Source organism: Schistocerca nitens, chromosome 9, assembly GCF_023898315.1.
Source record: "Schistocerca nitens isolate TAMUIC-IGC-003100 chromosome 9, iqSchNite1.1, whole genome shotgun sequence".
Lineage (NCBI taxonomy): Eukaryota > Metazoa > Arthropoda > Insecta > Orthoptera > Acrididae > Schistocerca > Schistocerca nitens.
Window position 1 is genome coordinate 157,526,993 of NC_064622.1, and position 22,562 is coordinate 157,549,554.

Here is a 22,562-nt window from a genome sequence, read left to right on the forward strand (position 1 = left end):
ATCCAACAAACTAGAATCGGCCTCGATATGCTCTCCATCGCTGGCCGAGGGGTGGAGTGAGAGCAACACGAATAACAATAATATCCCTGGAATACATATGCTGCGATACAACGACGGTATCAGTATGGATAAAGATCTACTGACTGAACCGCATGAATGTAAGAAAGATAGCAACGAAAATGTGCAAGCCATAATAGAAGCGAAAATCAATGATGTTGCAGTGAATATAATCATTGACACAGGTGCCTCAGTGAGTGTAATGAGTACAGAGTTGTTTAAAGCGCTAGGGAAGGGACGTAGTATACCGACTTTCCCGGTTAATAATTGCAAGGTGTCTGGAGCTATAAGTGCACAGAGCCAGTTAGTTAAGTACCAGGTGCAGGTGGAGATTTGTAAGGAGGGCGAAGCCATAGTGAGCTCGTTCCTCATTGTTAAAGGGTTAAAGGTGGCCTGCATTCTGGGAGTAGATTTTCTCCGTGAGAGGGACGCAGTGATCGACCTCTCCTCGGGAAAACTAAGTATAGTTAATAAAGGTAGGAGGATTGAGTTGTCTATGATGAAATCGAAGGAGGTACTTGTGCCATGTTGCAATCGAATTAATATCAAAGGTAGGAACCCCTGGGTACTACACCTTAATGATTATTCACCTGTGACGGATCTCTATTATCCGAATATAGGAGATAGAAATTTTGAACCAAATGTTGATGAATTTCGAACCAAAGTACAGGAATCTGAAAGTTTAAGCAACATACAAAAGCAACAGTTGACGCAGCTGTTATCGGAATATACCATGGTATTTACCGACCGACCAGGAATAGTCAAAGGGTACCACTATCACATAGAGGTGATGCCTCACAAAACATACTGTCGCGCATCTTACTCCATCCCTTGGTCGAGGAGGGAAGTAGTGGCTAAAGAGATTTGAAGGATGTTGGAATGGAATAGTAAAATTATTTATTCAGTGACATGTCTGATGTAAATAGTAGTAGTAAGAAGATTTCCATTGTGTTTTAGAATATAAGTATGTTAGTTTTAACAAAGAATTTGTGTATAGTTACAATTTTGAGGAAGTAGAATCAGTAAACTGAGCAATAATATGCAAATGGAAGACTTTGTTTACAGACAGTTAGTGTCATTAAAATACTACATGCTCTTCAAGCAATGAATAATCTTTTGTTGATAAAATAATGATTAATTTCTTGAATCATTTTGTAGTAAGTAAGTACAATTAATGATGAAATCTCATATAGTAATGTAACAGATGTAATTGTGTTAGAGTTAAGGAACCCTGAGAGAGAGTCTCTACTAGCCAAAAATTGACTTTGTAGTACGAAATAATTATGTGATGTAATGTTTACTGCCAATAGTGATCTGAGAACGACACTGGAGCAGAATTCAATAAAAAACAAACCCGTTCAGTGTAACCTATGCATTGTATGTAATAATGCTTCAATTGAAGCCTGTGTACTTGGTACACGTTCTTGAATATTAATTACGCGGTACGCGAATCAAGTTACGCGGAAACTACACTGTAGTCCTGTAGGACAGACCGTTAAAAATAATACTAGTATTAAATGAAGTATTTATTGAACAATATGCCCAAGTCAAGCTGTCATGCACATGGTAAAATATGTTTACTAGATGGGTGATAACCTGGCAAGCTACACTAAAAGAGTAAAAGAAAGCTATGTACAAAAAAATCACACACCTTTAAATAATTACAAAAAAGCAATATATGCCTAGTAATAGTATTAAAAGTGTGTAATGAGAAGGTAACACAATGGACTCAATGTAGATGAGAGTGATTATGCTAAGAACAGTTGTTATGCATTAAAAATAAACTGTGTGCATAAACAATCTAGGAAGGGACGGAATATTGTGTGTAGCAGGGACAGAAAATGACTGTTGTATCTGCACCAATATATACGTCGGTATAAGTTAAGTGTTGAGTGACTGTCATAGTGCAGTGCTCAACGAACAATACACTGTGAGTAAAAACGGTAGTTAGTGATCCGTTCGGAGCCGATACAAACAAACATCGCTCGACGGAAACATTTAGTGTGTGTGTGAACCGAAACATTTTCGCGTGTTGAGAGATGCTCTGGCAGCGAATCGACCGTGTGAACAAATGAAAGTGTGTAGTACAATGAGCGTGTGACGAACCCTAAATACAAGTGTCACAAGAAACCCGTTATCACGTCAAAACAGCCTGTGCATACCAGCGAAGCGACGACGTAATGAACAATAAACGCTTTTAACCAAAGTGCATTTTCTTCCACAGCTAATAAGTTGTATCCTTAAAGACAGTACACCGTTGTGGAATATTTGTTTCATGCGTTACGACGGGGAGCCATGCGGAGAAGCAGAGACGGGTGCCGTGCCGCCAGCCAGCCGGTCGCGGGAAACCACTGCAACACGCCGACAATTGGTGAATGGTTCAGCGCGGTTCGCGACTGCTCGGGCGCCACCGCAGCAAGCCGTCGCTGTTACTGCTAGCAGGTCGACCTCAGCGGTCGTTGACACGCCGCGTTCCAGACGACGCTACGCAACAATTGCTTCGCGCCGCCCGCTCCGTACGACATTGTTGACGTTCAACCGAGCATTACCAACTACGTTGTTCATGTACTAATATGAAAATGATTTATTGGACATGAAACTACGTGACAAACATTTTTTTACTGTGTATAAACTCAAAACATTCAGTAGTTCAGTAATATATGTGATATGTTTTTGTCACATTAGTGAAGCAAACTGACACGAATGCCATACAATGGTACAGCATTTGTCGTGAGTAAGTGTAGAGACAATCCATTACATTGCTATCAAACTGTTTAATGATTGACCTTCATTGTGACACAGAACACAAATGTGAAAGAGTGCAGAAGGTACATTTTTAATAGAGAGACTAAAACGTTTAACATTTTGACATAAATAATCTTTGAACATTGGATAAGGTCCACCCTTGTTTGATGAACAAAACCGTGTGTTAAGACAATCCAGGCGAGATGACCATGGCTCCGGCGCAGTTTTCCCAGGTTTTCTGATCGCACGTAGCCCAAATGGGGGAGCCAGAAAACTGTAATGACCCTGGGACTAGGTTTACAGTCACCTCGCAAAGTGTGAAAAACTATAAAAAGTGTAATTAAAACTATAATGTAAAAGAGGAAAGAAGTGAACAGTGAATATTCCAAACAAGGTGATAGACAATGACAAAACGGACGTTAGTGGCAGCATATTGCCGAACATTCTTAACGTTAGTCAATTGCTGCCAGGGGGCATTGTAACGTCCTTTAGCAAATGACATATTGTGCAGTAAAGAGAAAATATTATGTATCATGTTTTATTATTGTATGGAATTATGTATTTTTTTATTATTTATTTTAGATAATATCTGTGTCGGCGAGTACTGAAACCGCACAGACGATAAATATCAGCAAAGATAAAAAAATATACCACTAGTATAAATAATACAGAACGAACATTAATTTCTCTGTCTTCTCCTTGGAGTTACGGGAGTAAGATAGCCTGTGTCGCAGTTGTACATGCTAACGTAGTCTTCTTTTGTCATGGTCAATAGATGTACGCCATTACGTACTCATTTTTAAAAAAGGTGTGTATTGTAGCTAAGTTAACATATTTGAATGTTTTGAATAGAGTTATTTAATGAAACCTTGCATTATTATTTGTAGTAGCTTGCTTAGAGTATTATCCCATCCTTTTAAGACATTTTCAGTTATTTAAATATTATCCGTGGTGCAGAGCTGCGCTACGAACGAACGAGCCGCTGCCGCGGCGCATTCAAAGTGCATTAAAAGAAATCGATCATACCGCAAAGAAGCGGGAAGGTAATAGTGAAATAAAATCATCTCTTTCAGCTTCCGGACTTGCAGAGCAGAGCAGCAGATTTTATGATGTGTTTTGCAGGTTGACGCGGGCTGCTGATAATATATTGCTAACAGTACAAAAGAGATAATTTACCTTCGTAACATAATAGGAATTTTGCTGTGCTTAGTTCTGGTCTGGCAAACCTTATAGTGAAAACGTATTTTTCTCCGACAATAGTCTCATGTTCTTGTGCTAGTCGTGGTAATTATTGGTGTTTTACTCTTAACAAAAATCCACTGCAAAATTTTGATGTTGAACAATCTTCGTGAACTGTAACATCAGTATTTCATAACAAAGTAATTTTCATTTCCAATAGCTATAAAGTAGGGAAGATACGTTGACTTTTATAGTGAGTTACAGTAACGGAAAATGTTCCTTTAATAGAAAGCCAGATACAGAACAATAAGAATCCAATATATTCTGTTTGTTGAAAATTAATGATTATAAAGAAATTCAAGGCACAGCATTACTGAAAGGTATTTCGCGGCTCTTTTCGTATATGCGTTATTATGCAAATAATAATAGTGATAATCACAATAATAAAACAAAACAAAATAAATAGAAAAGAGTAGTTACGAGGCGCGAAAACCCACTCGCGGCAGTCTTTTTGCATGCCTGGCCACACGAAACGTTGCGATACTAGGCGGAATGTCGGGCGTACCCCTGGATGGCACAATCCATGTACTATATCAAAGGCTCGTCTTCTAAAAGCCGGCGTCAGAAAGGGACGAGGTCGGCCGCGAGAAACGTCGCAGTGTAGCTGTGTATCTTCCCCCGGAACATCAACGAGTTTCAGTTGCAATGCGGAAGCCGTGTCTTTAACATAGGCAAGGAGTTCTTCGTCGTCTCTCTGTGCCTGTGCCAGTGCAGGAAAGTCTATGGTACTGGAAACACTGCTGATCCGTGAAAGGCAATCCGCAACAATGTTGTCGATCCCAGAAATATGTCTAATGTCGGTAGTAAACTGGGCCACGAACTCAAGGTGATGAAATTGACGGGGAGAGCAGTTGACACTATTCCGACGGAAGGCGAACGTGAGTGGCTTGTGGTCTGTATATATCGTGAAAGTTCGCGCTTCCACTTGGGGGCGAAAATATTTCACTGCCTGGTATACTGCCAGGAGCTCACGGTCATATGTGCTCCATTTTCTCTGTGCAGGCGAAAGCTTGTGGGAATAATACGCCAGTGGCTGCCATACGTTGTCGGACCATTGTTGTAACGCGGCACCGATCGCCGTCTGGCTCGCATCTACGACAATTGCTAATGGCGCGTCGAGCCGTGGGTGTGCGAGAAGCGCCGCGTCGGCCATGCTCCTCTTTGTTGCCTCGAACGCAGAACACATGTCCTCTGTCCACTGCATCAGAGACTTGCTATTTACTTTAGGGCCTGATAATGCCGCCGTCAAAGGTTCCTGCAGCTCCGCAGCGTGAGGAAGGTGTCGTCGATAAAAATTGAGCATCCCCAAAAAACGACGTAATTCTTTGATCGTAGTTGGTCGGGGTAGCTGCGAGATAGCGTCCACCTTCTCGGACAGAGGAAGAGAGCCTTCAGCAGAAATCGTATGGCCAAGAAATGTCGCCTCTGACTGCCCAAAAACACACTTGTCCACGTTCAAGACGACACCGTAACGCTCCAATCGCTCGAAAATCTCTCGCAGTTGTTGTCGGTGTTGATCGTGGTCAGCAGAGAACACTAACACATCGCCCAGGTAGGCGAAACAGAACGGCAGCCCCTGGAGAACCGAGTCTATAAACCTTTGCCAGATCTGAGCGGCATTGCGTAAACCGAAAGTCATAAATTTGCTTTCAAATAAACCGAAAGGCGTTATTATTGCAGTCTTTGGAATGTCGTCATTGGCCACCGGAATCTGTGTATACGCTTTAGCGCAGTCCAGAACTGTGAACACCGTGGCACCATGTAAAGCGTGATTATAATCCCTCAGTAACGGAACGGGATATCTGTCTGGCACTGTTAGCGCGTTAAGCGCACGGTAGTCACCGCATGGGCGCCAAGCTCCACCCTTCTTCGGAACAAGATGTAATGCAGAGGATCACGGGCTCTTAGATTGCCGCATTATGCCCTCGCGAATCATGGCGTCGAATTCTGCCTTCGCTATCTTCAATCTGTCCGGAGCGAGACGCCTAGGTCGGCATGCTACTGGGGGACCATCAGCCGTTTGAATGTGATGCACCGTGTCATGTGGTATGAACCTGGGAGCGCCGGGCGGCCTGGTCAATTTCGGATAGTTAAGCAGTAATTCAGTGTACTCACCCTCCGTAGCATGGACCAACTTGGCACTGTGCGTTGCGGTGTTGCGACGGAAACCCGCGACTGCTAAGCCAGTGACGCTGTCTACCAAGCGTGCGTTCGCGACGTCCGGCAGCAGGTGGTAGTGCGCGAGGAGATCAGCCCCGACGATCGCCTCCGTGACGTCAGCCACTGTAAAATTCCACTCGTACGCGCGACGTAGGCCGAGATTAAGCTCCATCCTCTGTGTGCCATATGTTGCGATGGAAGAATTGTTGGCAGCCGTCAGACGGAAGGCAGTTGGCGGCCAGCAACGATGTATGGCTGTTCGTGGTATGATACTCAGGTCCGACCCTGTGTCAATTAAAAACTTAACGCCGGAACTCCTATCGGTAACGAACAGGCGCTTGGAGGATAACTGGCAGTAGGTTGCGCCTATTGTCGACCGTCGGTGGCGTTTGGGTGCGAGCATGGCGATGTGCACTTCCTTGCCTGATCGCCGAATCGTCGGTGGTACCAGCACAACGGTACCTCGCCTTGCGGAGTGGTAGTACCGCCGGAAGATCTGCTTCTCGAACGCCGCCGTCTGTATCGGCTTCTTCTATTATTGTCGTCGTCACGTGCCAGCAGCGCACTGACCTGGGCGCACAAAAGCTCAACCTTGGCAGCGAGAGAATCATGGTCGGCTCGTGCTACAGACGCGGTACTGTTTGCACTGTTGTCCAACGCCGCGACTGCGCTGACCGGAGCCGGTGTGATCGCGTCCTGAATCTGGTCTGCTAGCTGCGCCACGTCATCCAGCGGCATGTCCGTTTGTGAGGCGATTATGGCTTTTATTTGAGGCGGCAACCTACTGCTCCACAGCGTTCTGAGCAGACTGTCTGGCACAGTAACGGTGTCAACTTTGCTGCGTAGATGTCGCAGGTATTGAGAAGGCTTCCTGTCGCCAATTTCTTCCTGTGTCAGAACCTGACGTATCCGGTCCACTTGTGACGCGGCCACCATTCGAATCAACTCTGATTTTAGCCTGGCATAAGCTCCAGCCTCGGGCGGTGCTGTGATTATGTCCTGCACCTCGGCTGCATAACGTTGGTCGAGTTGGCTCACAATCAGCGCAAATTTAGTTGCTTCGACCGTTATTCCAGCGCAGCTAAAACTTGCCTCTGCCTGCGCGAACCAGAGTACCGGGTTGTCGGGCCAGAACGGCGGCAAACGGACTGCAATCCTGGAGACGGCCTGCTGTTCGGTCATTATGTGCACGTCACTTGCGTAGCTCACGGCTGCTTCTTCTTAATCACGTCGGTCTCTGCTTGAATCACGTCGGGGTCACCACCTGTCGGGTTCAGCTAAACTGGTGGCTGTCCGATCTTTGCTTAACGTGATTCAGAAGAATGAAGACCTTCAGTTGAGAAACAATAACTTTATTGCGAGCGCGTATCTGACGACGCCTGGCATGCATGGACAGATCGGAGCTATAAAATTTGCTTCCGGCCTGTAGAGAGGATCCTTAATCCTCGGAAACTTCCGTAGTTAGGAGAGAAAACAGTACTCGTCCACACAAGTCAGGAGGCACGGAACTACTAACTAACTCAAAAAACAAGGAATAATAATAATAATAAACAGAACGTATATAAAAGCTAGAAAACACAGCGCCTCTAGAGGCTGGGCGCGGAACTACACAAACGTCGCACACCACTGCACTGACACACGCGCACAGCACACACACACACCGGCGAGCTTGAATTAACGCGCGGCAGCGTCGCTACACTATGCTTAACAAAGTGAACTATGATTTGAAATGGGTACAGAGTTAACAGAGAATTTCTATAAAAACCAAATAGCTTAATCAGTTGATATATTAATGCATAACTCACGGAAGTCGCCTGGTCTTTCTCTCAGCTCTGAGCGAGTTAACTAGCTGACAGTAATCACTCCGAAAAACTAGTTGCGCAGTGCTGCAGTCTTACCTCAGACTTCTCTTCAAAATTTATATTCTTTTCGCCTTCTGATATATACATCATATTCATCCTTGCTGTCCTTTACAACAAATCTTTCTTCGTCTAACGGACACAATTACAAGACAACACAACTCTACAGAATACGTCCATCACCTGGAAAATTTCAAATAAGAATATATCAGACTGCGCAGAGGCAAAGCCTGTGCCACAATAATACCAAATATCGTTTAACAGTAACGTAACATGCTCTCTCTGACGTTCACATCTATGGCTTAGAGATATCAAAATGACTTGACCGCCTTACACCTGCTGTGGGAGTACTCATCTTAGCCAAAGACTTTGATAGTTTACGGACTGTTCAAGATCGGGATCGTGAAATCAGATGGACCATCATAATTTCACTTTCTAATCATCTCCCGAAAGCAGAACGCCACAGACTGCTACGATTTATTCAGGAACTGAGGTGACAGAAGTCATGGGATACCTCATAATATCGTGTCGGACCACCTTTTTCCCGAGGTAGTGCAACAGCTCGACGTAGCATGAACTCATCAAGTTGTTGGAAGCCCCTGCAGAAATATCAAGTCATGCTACCTCTACATCAGCCAATGCGGAAGTGTTGCCGGTGCAGGAATTTGTGCACTAGCTGACCTCTTGATTACGTCCCATAAATGATGGATGGGATATATGGCGGGTGATCTAGTTGGTCGAATAATTCTCTCGAATTGTCCAGAATGTTCTTCAAACCAATCGCAAACAACTGCGGTCTGGTGAAATGGCGCATTATCGTCCATAAAAATTCCATCGTTGTTTGGGAACACAAAGTCGATGATTGGCTGCAGATGGTCTACAGGTAGCCGAACGTAACTATTTCCAGTCAATGATCCGTTCAGCTGGACCAGAGGAATTAGTCCATTCCGTGTAAACACAGCCCACACCATCGTAGAGGCACCATCAGCTGGTACGCTGCCCAGTTGACAACTTGGCTCCATGGTTTCGTGGGGTCTGCGCCACACTCGAACCCTGCCACCAGCTCTGACCAGGCCACAGTTTTCCAATCGTCTAGGGTCCAACCGATATGGTCACTAGCCGAGGAGAGGCACTGCAGACGATATCGTTCTGTTAGTAAAGGCACTCGTGTCGGTCGTCTGCTGCCATATTCCACTAGCGCCATATTTGGCCTCGGTGTCTCACGTTGATCTCTGCGGTTATTTCGCGAAGTGATGCTTGTCTGTTACCACTGACAGCTCTACGGAAGAGCCACTGCTCTCGGTCCTTAAGCGAAGGCCGTCGGCCTCTGCGTTCTCCATGGTGAGAGGTAATGTCTGAAATTTAGTATTCTACGCAGGCAGGCTCTTTGGATCTAGGAGTATTGAATTTCCTACCGATTTCCGTTGAATATCAAGAGCTCAGATGCCAACCCAGTTCTAAGCAAAGAAGGGAAGGCAGAAATGTGGAAGGAGTATATAGAGGGTTTATACAAGGGCGATGTACTTGAGGACAATATTATGGAAATGGAAGAGGATGTAGACGAAGACGAAATGGGAGATAAGATACTGCGTGAAGAGTTTGACAGAGCACTGAAAGACCTGAGTCTAAACAAGGCTCCGGGAGTAGACAACTTTCCATTAGAACTACTGATGGCCTTGGGAGAGCCAGTCATGACAAAACTCTACCATCTGGTGAGCAAGATGTATGAGACAGGCGAAATACCCTCAGACTTCAAGAAGAATATAATAATTCCAATCCCAAAGAAAGCAGGTGTTGACAGATGTGAAAATTACCGAACTATCAGTTTAATAAGTCACAGCTGCAAAATACTAACGCGAATTCTTTACAGACGAATGGAAAAACTGGTAGAAGCGGACGTCGGGGAAGATCAGTTTGGATTCCGTAGAAATGTTGGAACACGTGAGGCAATACTAACCTTATGACTTATCTTAGAAGAAAGATTAAGAAAAGGCAAACCTACGTTTCTAGCATTTGTAGACTTAGAGAAAGCTTTTGACAATGTTAACTGGAATACTCTCTTTCAAATTCTGAAGGTGGCAGGGGTAAAATACAGGGAGGGAAAGGCTATTTACAATTTGCACAGAAAGCAGATGGCAGTTATCAGAGTCGAGGGGCATGAAAGGGAAGCAGTGGTTGGGAAAGGAGTGAGACAGGGTTGTAACCTCTCCCCGATGTTATTCAATCTGTATATTGAGCAAGCAGTAAAGGAAACAAAAGAAAAATTCGGAGTAGGTATTAAAATTCATGGAGAAGAAATAAAAACTTTGAGGTTTGCCGATGACATTGTAATTCTGTCAGAGACAGCAAAGGACTTGGAAGAGAAGTTGAACGGAATGGACAGTGTCTTGAAAGGACGATATAAGATGAACATCAACAAAAGCAAAACGAGGATAATGGAAAGTAGTCAAATTAAATCGGGTGATGCTGAGGGAATTAGATTAGGAAATGATACACTTAAAGTAGTAAAGGAGTTTTGCTATTTAGGGAGTAAAATAACTGATGATGGTCGAAGTAGAGAGGACATAAAATGTAGACTGGCAATGGCAAGGAAATCGTTTCTGAAGAAGAGAAATTTGTTAACATCGGGTATAAATTTAAGTGTCAGGAAGTCGTTTCTGAAAGTATTTGTATGGAGTGTAGCCATGTATGGAAGTGAAACATGGACGATAACTAGTTTGGACAAGAAGAGAATAGAAGCTTTCGAAATGTGGTGCTACATAAGAATGCTGAAGATAAGGTGGGTAGATCACGTAACTAATGAGGAGGTATTGAATAGGATTGGGGAGAAGAGAAGTTTGTGGCACAACTTGACTAGAAGAAGGGATCGGTTGGTAGGACATGTTTTGAGGCATCAAGGGATCACAAATTTAGCATTGGAGGGCAGTGTGGAGGTTAAAAATCGTAGAGGGAGACCAAGAGATGAATACACTAAGCAGATTCAGGAGGATGTAGGTTGCAGTAGGTACTGGGAGATAAAGAAGATTGCACAGGATAGAGTAGCATGGAGAGCTGCATCAAACCAGTCTCAGGACTGAAGACCACAACAACAACAACAACCGATTTCCGAGATGGAATGTCTCATGCGCCTAGCTCCAACTACAATTCCGCGTTCAAAGTCTATTAATTCCCGCCGTGCGGTCATAACACGTCAGAAACGTTATCACATGAATCATCACAGCACAAATGACAGCTCCATAAATGCACCGCCCCTTTATACCTTGTGTACGCGATACTACTGCTATCTGTATAGGTGCATATCGCTATCCCATAATTTTGCTCCTTCAGTGTATTAATGCGAACAGCGTCCCAAGCTGCAGCAGCTTGGCATGGGCTTTGAGTTTATCTGACCACCAAAGACATGCAGACCGGGCCTCTTCGCGCAAGCACCGCCAGAAGAAAACAAAGTATTCCACAGAGACGGCACGAGGCGGCGTCTGCTGGAATGTCGACATCTTTAACTAAATAGTTATTTTTGTGTTCACAGCACTCCCGTCCCGTACTGCTCGAATAAAAGTTTGTAGATGCGGTAAATATTAACAGGCTGCTGGGATTTGCAGACTTGATACCTATTCAACCTCCGACCGCTTAAGGCCGTCGGCGACATTCCTACTTGCACGGTGTCCATTCTTAGATTGCAGACTAAAGAAGGTTTGGCAGACGTGGATAATCAAAAAAACAAGAACAGATTAAAGGCTAATAAAATAAGTGTAATCCGAAGTTACAGATTTAGCCGAGAGCATCCTTCGCTAAGTTTAAGACACACTAAAGGACACAGACATGCATGGAGACCTCAGCTATGGTGCATAGATACCACAAAATCTGATACTAAGTTACTTGGACTGTGCTAAATCACATACTGTGCTAGGTTGAGAATTTTTGAGGAGATTCAATTAACCCAGAGAGTACTGAGCCACAAGATACCGATCAAAGTAATAGAAGGGGTGGCTACGGTGCAATATTATCGCATGACTGGCGTCACCAGTTTTTTGCCATACTGCGGGATGGTGACGTTGCCAAACGTATCATTCAGTGCGCTTACATAAGCGACATTACTTGTGTGCGAAATACACTGAAGAGCCAAAGAAATTGGTACGCCTGCCTAATATCTAGTAGGGCCCCCGCGAGCACGCAGAAGTGCTGCAACATGACGGGGCAAGGGATCGACCAATGTCTGAAGCAGTGCTGTAGGCAACTGACACCATGAATCCGTAAGAATATGAGGGGATAGAGATCTCTTCTTCAACAGCAAGGTATCCCAGATATGCTCAATAATTTTCATGTCTCGGGGGATTGGTGGCCAGCTGAAGTGTTTAAACTCAGAAGAGTGTTCCTGGAGCTACTCTGTAGCAATTCTGGACTTGTGGAGTGTTGCATTGTCCTGCTGGAATTGCCCAAGTCCGTCGGAATGCACAATGCAAGTGATTAGACAGGATGCTTACGTACGTGTCACCTGTCGGATCTAGACGTATCAAGGGTCCCATCTCCCTCCAACTGCATATGCCCCACACCATTGCAAAGCGTCCACCATCTTGAACATTTCCCTCCTGACATGCAGGGTTCATGGGTTCTTGAGGTAGTCTCCATGCCCGTACACGTCCAACCGCTCGATACAACTTCGGATGAGACTCGTCCGACCAGACAATTGTGTTACCAGTCATTAAGAGTCGAATGTCGGTGTAGACGGGCCCACGCGAAGCGTAAGGCTTTGTGTCGTGCAGCCATCAAGGGTACACGAGTGGGCCTTCGGTTCCGAACACTCATATCGATGAAGTTTCGTTGAATGGTTCGCACGCTGACACTTGTCAATGGCCCAGCACTGAAGTCTGCAGCAGTTTGCGGAAGCGTGGCACTTCTGCCATGTTGAACGATTCCCCTCAGTTGTCGTTGGTCCCATTATTGCAGGATCTTTCTCCCGCCGCAGCGTTGTTGGAAATTTGATGTTTTACCGGATTCCTGATATTCATGGTACACTCGTTGAAATAGTCGTACTGGAAAATCCCCATTTCATCGATACCTCGGAGATGCTGTGTCCCATCGGTCGTGCGTCGACTATAACACAACGTTCAAACTCACTTAAATCTTGAGCCGACCGCGGTGGCCGTGCGGTTAGGGCGCTTCAGTCCGGAACCACGTGACTGCTACGGTCGCAAGTTCGAATCCTGCCTCGGGCATGGATGTGGGTGATGTCCTTAGGTTAGTTAGGTTTAAGTAGTTCTCAGTTCTAGGGGACTGATGACCTCAGATGCTAAGTCCCATAGTACTGAGAGCCATTTGAACCATTTTTGAACTTAAATCTTATTAACCTTCATTGTAGCAGGAGTAACCGATCTAACAACTGGGTCAGACACATGTTGTCTTATATAGACGTTGCCGACCGCAGCGCCGTATTCTGCCTGTTTACGTATCTCTGTATTTGAATACGCATGCCTATACCAGTTTCTTTGGCGCTTCAATTTAGAAGGGCGAAAGGAACCTTCGGCCGTATATAGAAATATCTGCTACATCATAGCAGAGTGCCGGCGGCCTCGTCGCACTCGTAACAACGGATCACGTAAACCGCCGAGGTATAAAGCGCTGACAGCGCTGGCTACCACTTGCCTGAGTGATCTTCGGCTCTGCCCAAAGCAGTTGGCAAGCTGTGTGCACTCAGTACCTATGAGGCCAATCGAGGAGCTTCTTGACTGAGAAGTAGCGACTGCAGTCACAAAATCTGACAACGGTCGGGAGAGCCGTGTGCTGACCAGATGCCCCTCCATATCCGCATCCCGTGACGTCTATTGGCTGAAAATGACACTGCGGTCGGTCGGTGCCGTTCCGCCCTCCGAGGCCTGTTCGGTGTTCAGTACAGTACAGTAGGTAACTGAAAGAAATACGTAATGAGACGAAAAGAAATGACCCGTTTATTTAAAGACAATAATTAGTATGTTTATGTGCTTTTTCGGCAATGCTACCAGTTTGTTCTCGCAAACGGTTGAGCTTGTTGTAAATTTCCTTGGGCTCTCATCGTCTCCCTTCTACATTCTGTCTGACAGAATTCTTTGAACCTCTAGATTAACATCTATTTTCGTACCGAAAATGTTAGCTAGTTCTGTCGGTTTACAAGCCGCGTCATTTCGAATAAAGCACTACGCTGACCGCTCCTCGAAGATCCAATGGCTTTGGGATGAATTTTACGGCCTTTTTAAAGAACAACTGTGCACGCTTCACTTCCTATATTCAGTATAGCTCCATATCCTTTGTGTTGACAGTGGTTTCTGCTTTGGTCTCCTGCAACAAGATTATTCCTTATCGAGCTCCCACAAATACCGCTTAAATTTAAGAAATATTACATCTGAACAGAGACGGTTTATTTTGTTACACTGTAACATGTTTGCTGCATTAATCGTTTACGTTCATATCTATGTTGTCTACCATTCCGAATTATCTTCTCCTGTCTGTGCCATCATTGCTGGTCCTTTTACACCGCTTATGACTAACGTACTGTTTGTGTTCTTGTTATGATTATTTGCACTCTGTTTCTCAGACCACTACCCCAAACCATTTTTCATCTCAGGTTTACCCCGTTTTCTCTGACTGCGTCTCTATCTTTCTGTTCCTCATCGAGAACTGTGGTAAGTGTCCCGGTTTGTGACGTGATACTTTACATTTCCACTAAAGTGTTTTCAGTACTAATGATCGCCACAAACAGTGTGCGGCTTTTGCAAGGTTTGATATTCTTTTTAGACAGTGCAACTAGTTGTAATATGTTCTGACTGTCTGTTGTCTCAACCTGTACACTTTTAATGTCGCCTCTCCGAAAGCACTCCACTGTCTAATTCGATGTTACCTGCGCATGAGTGTCCTTCGTTGTGAGTTTCCACTTACATGTTCGGTTATCGCCAAAGAATTATTTTTTTTGGAAATACTGTACCATATTTTTGCCTCAGAGATTACTTTTAGTAGATTGTTCCAGAATTTTGCCCTTCAGTTGTACGGGGCTAACTATGTGTTCTGGATGCCTATTTGGGCCGGCCGCGGTGGTCTAGCGGTTCTAGGCGCTCAGTCCGGAACCGTGCGACTGCTACGGTCGCAGGTTCGAATCCTGCCCCGGGCATGGATGTGTGTGATGTCCTTAGGTTAGTTAGGTTTAAGTAGTTCTAAGTTCTAGGGGACTGATGACCACAGATGTTAAGTCCCATAGTGCTCAGAGCTATTTGAACCATTTTTTATGCCTATTTGAGTGTTGTTTTTATGATCACCCCCTTTAACTGCACCTGTGTCGCCGTTATCATTTTGTTGCCCAATTCCTGGCACAGCGTGTGGAAACGATCCACTACACCACAAATGGCACACATTCGCCATTGAGTACGGAACGAGACTGTTTATATTAATTTTTACCAAATACAGTACTTTAACTGATCCCATACCTTCGACCGCGTGTTAGGCTATATAGCTGCTTGTATGATCTCTCCGTTACTCGGCTTGTTTGGAAATCTTTCCTCCAATATTCATTAACACGTCAAATCGTTGCATTACTGTACATACACGGCATTTGAAACAGAATTGTATTGAAAATCAGGTAGGCCCCCAACGTCCGATTCAATCAGTCCTACTTCATTAGATATCTGCTCGTATTATCCGCAGATGCTCTTCGCCGAATGGGAACTCTCAGACTTCAGGATATTTGGCCTAATGGATATCTTCACATGTCCGTGGGGAAGAATGGAGGGGCGGCAAGAGGGACAATTACGCCCTCCTGGAGTCTGGATCTCAAGACCCCTTATTCACTACAGAATTCCCATCTCTTTCAAGAAATGTTTGTCTTTGTTGTTACTAAACCCAGATTTAACACTGCTGAGTACAATAGGAAACAATGTGGCTTTAGCAAGTACCAGATAACTTTGATCCGTTTCGTTGTCAGGATATTCACATTGAATTAAAGCGTTTGTTTGGCGCGGCAGTGGTTTCGGAGCTATTCTTCAGTAACTGAAAATGCAGGTCTTTAGATAACATTGTCGAAATATATTTGGCAACTTTTCAACCCAATACAGCGTATAGGCATCGTGTTACTAACTATTCAGTGCATTCGACACGACTGTACAACATCGTATCAATTGAGGAGATGAAATTTTTATCTAAAAGTTGGCAGATGACGGGTGAAGTGATCGCTATTGCAAAAATCTACTAATACCAGTATTGATGGCCCCTGTTTTGATCAGCACAGAGGTAGAATCTTCTTATACGTCGGTCAGGGTCCTAAAGATGCCCTAATAAACCTCTGAAAGTGTTGGCCAAGTAAAACAAATCTGGAAACTAGACGGCTGAAAGATCTTTAATTCGACATCCCGTATCGAACAGCCGAGTCCCGCAACCATCTCTAAGACGTACAGTACAGAGACTTGGTGTATTGGTTCAGTCTAAGGTTGTTAAGAGTCGGTTCCACCAGTAAATTGAATGGTTGTTTCGGAATATTTCTCAGATTCATCGCTCCTAATTCTGATCCTGAGTCACATGTTACGTAAAAAATCCAAAAAATTGTAGCTTTCAAAACACATTTCATTGAACTCTTATCATCACAGTCATATTAAAAAGGCACAGAGCTTAAAATAATCATTAGCATGACCAGACGTGAAGTTCTGTGAGTAAAAATGGATGGTGTCAAAATTGAGTAAACGTTATTTTCATAAATTTATTCGCATTTCTCCCCTTAGAGGAGTATGAAACAGGGACATTTTCCCTATGTATTTTTGCTAGCATCCGGTAGGAATTCTTCAACGGATCAGACTTTATTGTTTAGTATTTTATCAATCCTTAGCAGCTGTAGTTGTACATAATGAAATGATATGCAAATATTTTTTGTACAGACACTATGAACCGTGTTTAAGCATCTAAGAGCTCTTATTTTATTAATGGATTCAGTGTTATATTACTTATTGCTACTGTATATTTTTAGGAGCACGAAATTTTGTTGTATGCATCTAATTGTTGACACTGGGTAAGTAGTGCGATAGGTATTACATTCTGAAGAAGGGCATTAAGTGTCCAAAACCGGTAAAGAAATGAAGTTACTTTAATGCAACTGATTGCTTATTACTTTATTATACATTTTATTTTAATTCACCTTTCTAATTTTCAGTATCAAAACGTTATTAATGTTTCAATGAAAACTTTTTTGCAAATATTTTAGAGTTTTGTTTCGTAAATCGTTGTATTTAATAATAGTAAAAAACGCACTTCGCAGATATTAATAGAATATGCTTACCTTTTAGGTAAGAAAATAATATCTTAAAGCACACGATGAGTGGATAACTGTCGAACGTTTTGTGTAATTCCTTATACAGGGTGAAAAGTATTTAAACCGATAAACTCTGCGAGGTTGCAGTGGACATCAAAACAAATATTTTTTCCTAATGTCATTTTTTCCTATGAGGATTATTTAAACCGGTGGAAGCCGTATTAGCTCTTCAGTTGTTAGAGGCCGAATTACGATCTTCAGTTGTTAGAGGGCGTATTACGCTCTTCAGTTGTAGGCAACTGCTGTCCACCAGTGTAGTAGTGCATTGTCTCTGTTTACTAATAGAGCGATACACCTGGAGTGAGTACACTGATATGGTTGGTGCGTACTACGTAGCGCACCACAACGGAAGAGCTGCACAGCGGGTTTATCAACAACAATATCCTAATCGCCGTATCCCGCATCATACGACCTTTGCTGCTGTGTACCAACGTCTCGGTGAGACCTGGTCATTTAGCAGATTACCTGGACAGGGACGCCGTCGCACGGTAAGCACGCTGCTATTTGAGGAATCTGTCTTGCAGCATGTGTAGCGGGACCCTTCAATCAGCACTCGTGCAATTGTACGTAACATGGGGACGAATCAGACGACTGTAAGAACAGTCCCTGGAGAGCAATTGTTACGTTCATTTCACTTACAGTGTGTCCACAACCTGGAACCAGTTGATTATCCAGTTTTCGCAGTGGTACCTAGAACAGTATGAAATGCATCCTACATTTCCACCCTCTGTGTTCTTTACCGATGAAGCAACGTTCGGGCGCGATGGAGTCTTCAACATGCGCAATTCGCATGTTTGGAGTGAGGATAACCCACATGCCACAGTTACTAGCGCTCATCAAGTGCTGTTCTTCGTTAATGTGTGGGTCGGTGTTGTTGGGGACTGTTTAATTGGGCCGTATCTGCTACCTAGACCATTAAATGGCAGGCACTATTACAATTTTCTCGCCAGAGCATTGCCAGAATTGCTGGAAGACGTCCCGCTCCCTACAAGATACATGTGATTCCAACATGACGGGGCCCCGGCACATTTCAGTCGTCGTGTGCGTCGATTCCTGGACCGACGGTTCCCAGAAACGTGGATTGGCAGAGGTGGTCATGTACCATGGCCTGCTCGATCCCCAGATATGTCCCCTCTGGACTTGTTTACGCGACTTGTTTACGCGACTCCTGTTGCATCAGAAGAGGATCTGGTTGCTCGGATAGTAGCAGCAGCAGGAACAAGTCAGGTACTTCTGGGGTTTTTGCCCGTGTCGGACGGAAATGATCCGACTGTGTAACCTTTGTTTACGTGTCAATGGAAGCATTTTTGTAAATCTACTGTAATTGAAATTGGGTTGTGTTAGTGTGTTGTCTCTTGGTCATAAAAAAAATGGAAAAGTGTTTGTTGGTTTAATTAATTTGCCGCCAGAGAAATCTTCCTTTACCGGTTTAAATACACCTCATAGGAAAAAATGACATTAGGGAAAAATATTTGTTTTGATGTCCCCTACAACCTCCCAGAATTTGTCGGTTTAAAGACTTTTCACCCTATAGATCAAGTTCTTATGGTACAAAATAATTCTTAAACTTCCCGAATCATATAAAAACGGCAATTACAGAATCTTGCCCTCTTGAAAGACTTTCTGCTGACGCCTAAGCTTATCCGTTTCTTGGCTGTTTACTCACAATATTTCTACGCCACTGTTTACTACCTTATCCATCGACGCTCTACAGCGGTCTGCAGGCTGAGAACTGCAATCACACTGTAGCTGCACGCGTGGCCTCTGGCACTGACTGTAGTCCCACTGTACAACCTTACGTTAACAGCAATCGGCTACAGAGAAAGTGCTTTTGCCTTGAAATATGATCACGACTGCATGAGCAACTTTGCACTGAAACTTATTGCAATACCTAGGGGGATCATTTTAACTGAAGACATTGAAATATATCGAAAACTACACATCGGATCAAAAAAAAGTTATAATTACAATTTGTTTGTCTCTGAGGTGGAGGGGACATCGAGCGGTACCACACTAGACCCCCCACCTCACCACATGAGTGGGTGGAGGGGGTCAACTTTGAAATTTTCGATGGTAACCCCCTTTTTTTATTGCAGGTTATGATTCTACTGCAAAATCTACGTACGTTTTCTCTGAAGCATTTTCTTCGTTTCGCAACAGATGGCGCTGTAATCAGAGGAATAGAGATGGATACGCAGTCGTAATTTACGACATGCTACTCAGCTGCCCTTGAATATCCAAGGACACATGGGATCCCACCTCCATCCTGCGAGGGCAGACTAGTATTTCGTAACTTCTAGTTGGGAACTCCACTCGCAGCGTTGTATTCCTCTGGCAGATGAGATAAGGGACTACTCGGCGCGCCAGCGTGGCCGTCTAACCAACTACGAGATGTCATAACAGGCAGTACACTGCCGCCGGAGGTTACGTATTGTACAATCGTAGCACAGACAGCGTTTCTAAAAATTACAATACATGCACAATGTTGCCTACATTCTACCTATCATTTGGAGAACAGACGGGCAAGTAGACGATGAATGTTGCAACCACAGAAGAAAAAACTGAAATGACCTTGATTTATGGATAATGTAAGAGAAATGTTGAGGCTACTGTTGCCTTGTATGCCGAGCGTTTTCCAGAGAAAGGTCGCTCTCACAAGTTTTTTTACAAGGTTGTCAACACCTCTATGAACAGAGCAGCAAAAGGAAACGAAGGAAAAGTGTTACAGGAGAAGCTAGTGAAATAGCTGTACTAGAGGCAGTGCACCACAACCCATGGACAAGCAGCCGGCAATTACACCGCTGATTCCGGAATGTCGGTAGGCAATAATTTCACAATACTGCATCGTCATAAGCATCGTCCATACCATGTGTCATTGCGTCAGTAACTTCATGGCGCCGATTTCCGTAACCGGGTTGTGTTCAGTGAATGGGTACGTCAACAAATGCAAACGACCAGCACGTTCTTAGCCCAGGTACTATTTTACGATAAGTCTTCATTCATAAACCATGGTAGCGTGCATTACTGGAGTCAGCACTGCTAACGGCAAACTGACCACCAACGCCCTTCGTACGTTAACGTATGGTGTGGCATCATGAGGAACAAACTCATTGGTCCATATTTTATCGACGGCACGTTCAATGGACGCAAATATCGAAAGTTTTTTGGTTCAAATGGCTCTGAGCACTATGGGACTTAACTTCTAAGGTCATCAGTCCCCTAGAACTTAGAACTACTTAAACCTAACCTAAGGACATCACACACATCCATGCCCGAGGCAGGATTCGAAACTGCGACCGTAGCGGTTGCGCAGTTCCAAACTGTAGCGCCTAGAACCGCTCGGCCACCCTGGCCGGCAACGTTTTTGGAGCAGGAACTATCGGTACTACTCCAAGTTATTAGACAACGCATGTGGTTTCAGCATGACGGTTGCCCAGCCCATAATGCAATTGAAGCACGTGAGGTATTGGACCATGTTTACACTGATCGGTGGATCGGCAGAGGTGTCCCTATTAATTGGCCCGCCATGTTGCCGGATTTGACGGCGCCGGATCCGACGTCGCCGGATTTCTTTCTGTGGGGATGTATAAAGATGAGGTGGAGCAGTAACTGGCAACAGACCGTGAAGACGTGGTCGGCCACATCAGAAACGCCTGTGCTGACATTCCCGCAGATATGCTTCTGTCATGTGTACGGTCATTTAAAAAGCAGATCACTACGTGTATTCACGTTGCCTGTACTACGTTTGAACACTTACTCTAATTGGAAAACTAGAGTAGCGTTCGCCTCGAGCCACAAACACAGTGGCGCGTCGAGTAGTCCCCTGTTCGATATGACAACATTGCCAATAGGATTTTCAAGTAGAAGTTACGAAATACTAGCCTGTATTATCCTCGCATCATGGAGGTGGGATCCCACGTGCCATTGGATAGTCAAGGACCATTGAGTAGCATGTCGTAAATTAAGATTGTGTTCCCATTTCCGTTCCTCCGATTATAGCGCCATCTGTGGCGAAACGAAGAAAACGCTTCAGGCAAAACGTATGTTGACTTTGCAGTAGAGTCGTAATCTGCAATAAAAAACGGGAGTTCCTATTGAGGATTTTAAAGTTGCCCCTTACCACCCCCACACACGGTGGGGAGAGAGGTTGGGGGGGGGGATTGGGGTCGAGTATGGTATCATTGGATGTCCTCCACCGATACAAACAAATTCGAACTATAACTATTTTTTGATCTGATGTGTAGTTTTCGAGATATTTCAATGTTTTCAGTTAAAATGAACACTCAGTATAGTATCTTATCATATACGGCGTGTAATAGTTATCAGAAAGCAAACTGCTAGTTAGCTGTCATAGCATCTACCTTCATAATGTATGCCTACACAAGATTCTCATATCTTTACTCTTTCGCAAAGTTTAACAGAACATATAGTATCAGTTCTCATAGAGGGTATACATGTGAAACTGTACCTCATTTCTTGTCTGTCATATAATGTATAATAATTACCATAATGCAAATTGCTAGCTAGCAGATTTCTCACATTTCTACTCACAAAATTTAAGAAAATATACGTTTCTATAATAGTTTGAAACATTCTTTATTTGTTTGCAATAGCTACACTTAATGATCAATCAATGAATATTACATTTCCTTTCACAATTTTCCCTGCGAATTTCCTGTCGCAATACACATTTACACTGATTAGCCAAAACGCTATAACCACCAACCAACTATCGATATAAACCTGTCCAGGCGATAGCAGCGTCACCTGGCGAGGAATTACTGCTAGTCGACAAACGCACGGTGCATGTAGTATCAGTGAGTGTGCTGTCCGTGTGTGGAATGAGGAAAGCACGCTATCTACAGGGTGATTTTAATTAACGTTAAGCTTTCAAACTGCTGTAGAAATAACACCACTGGTCAGAATGACGTCAAATTGCAACATAATATTATCGGAGAGGTGGGAAACGTGTGGCAGAAGAAAAACAAATAGTTACCAAATGTAGCAATAGATGGCGCTGTAAGCATGATATTAAATAGTGGTCGACTACAAATGACGAATGAATCATACAACAACGCCTAAGGTGTACGTTTGACGTTAAACAAACTGTACTACTCAGTGTGCATTGGCGTACAGGTGTGATTCTCTTAGTTATAAGTCCATCCACCGCGGCAAGGTCATATGAC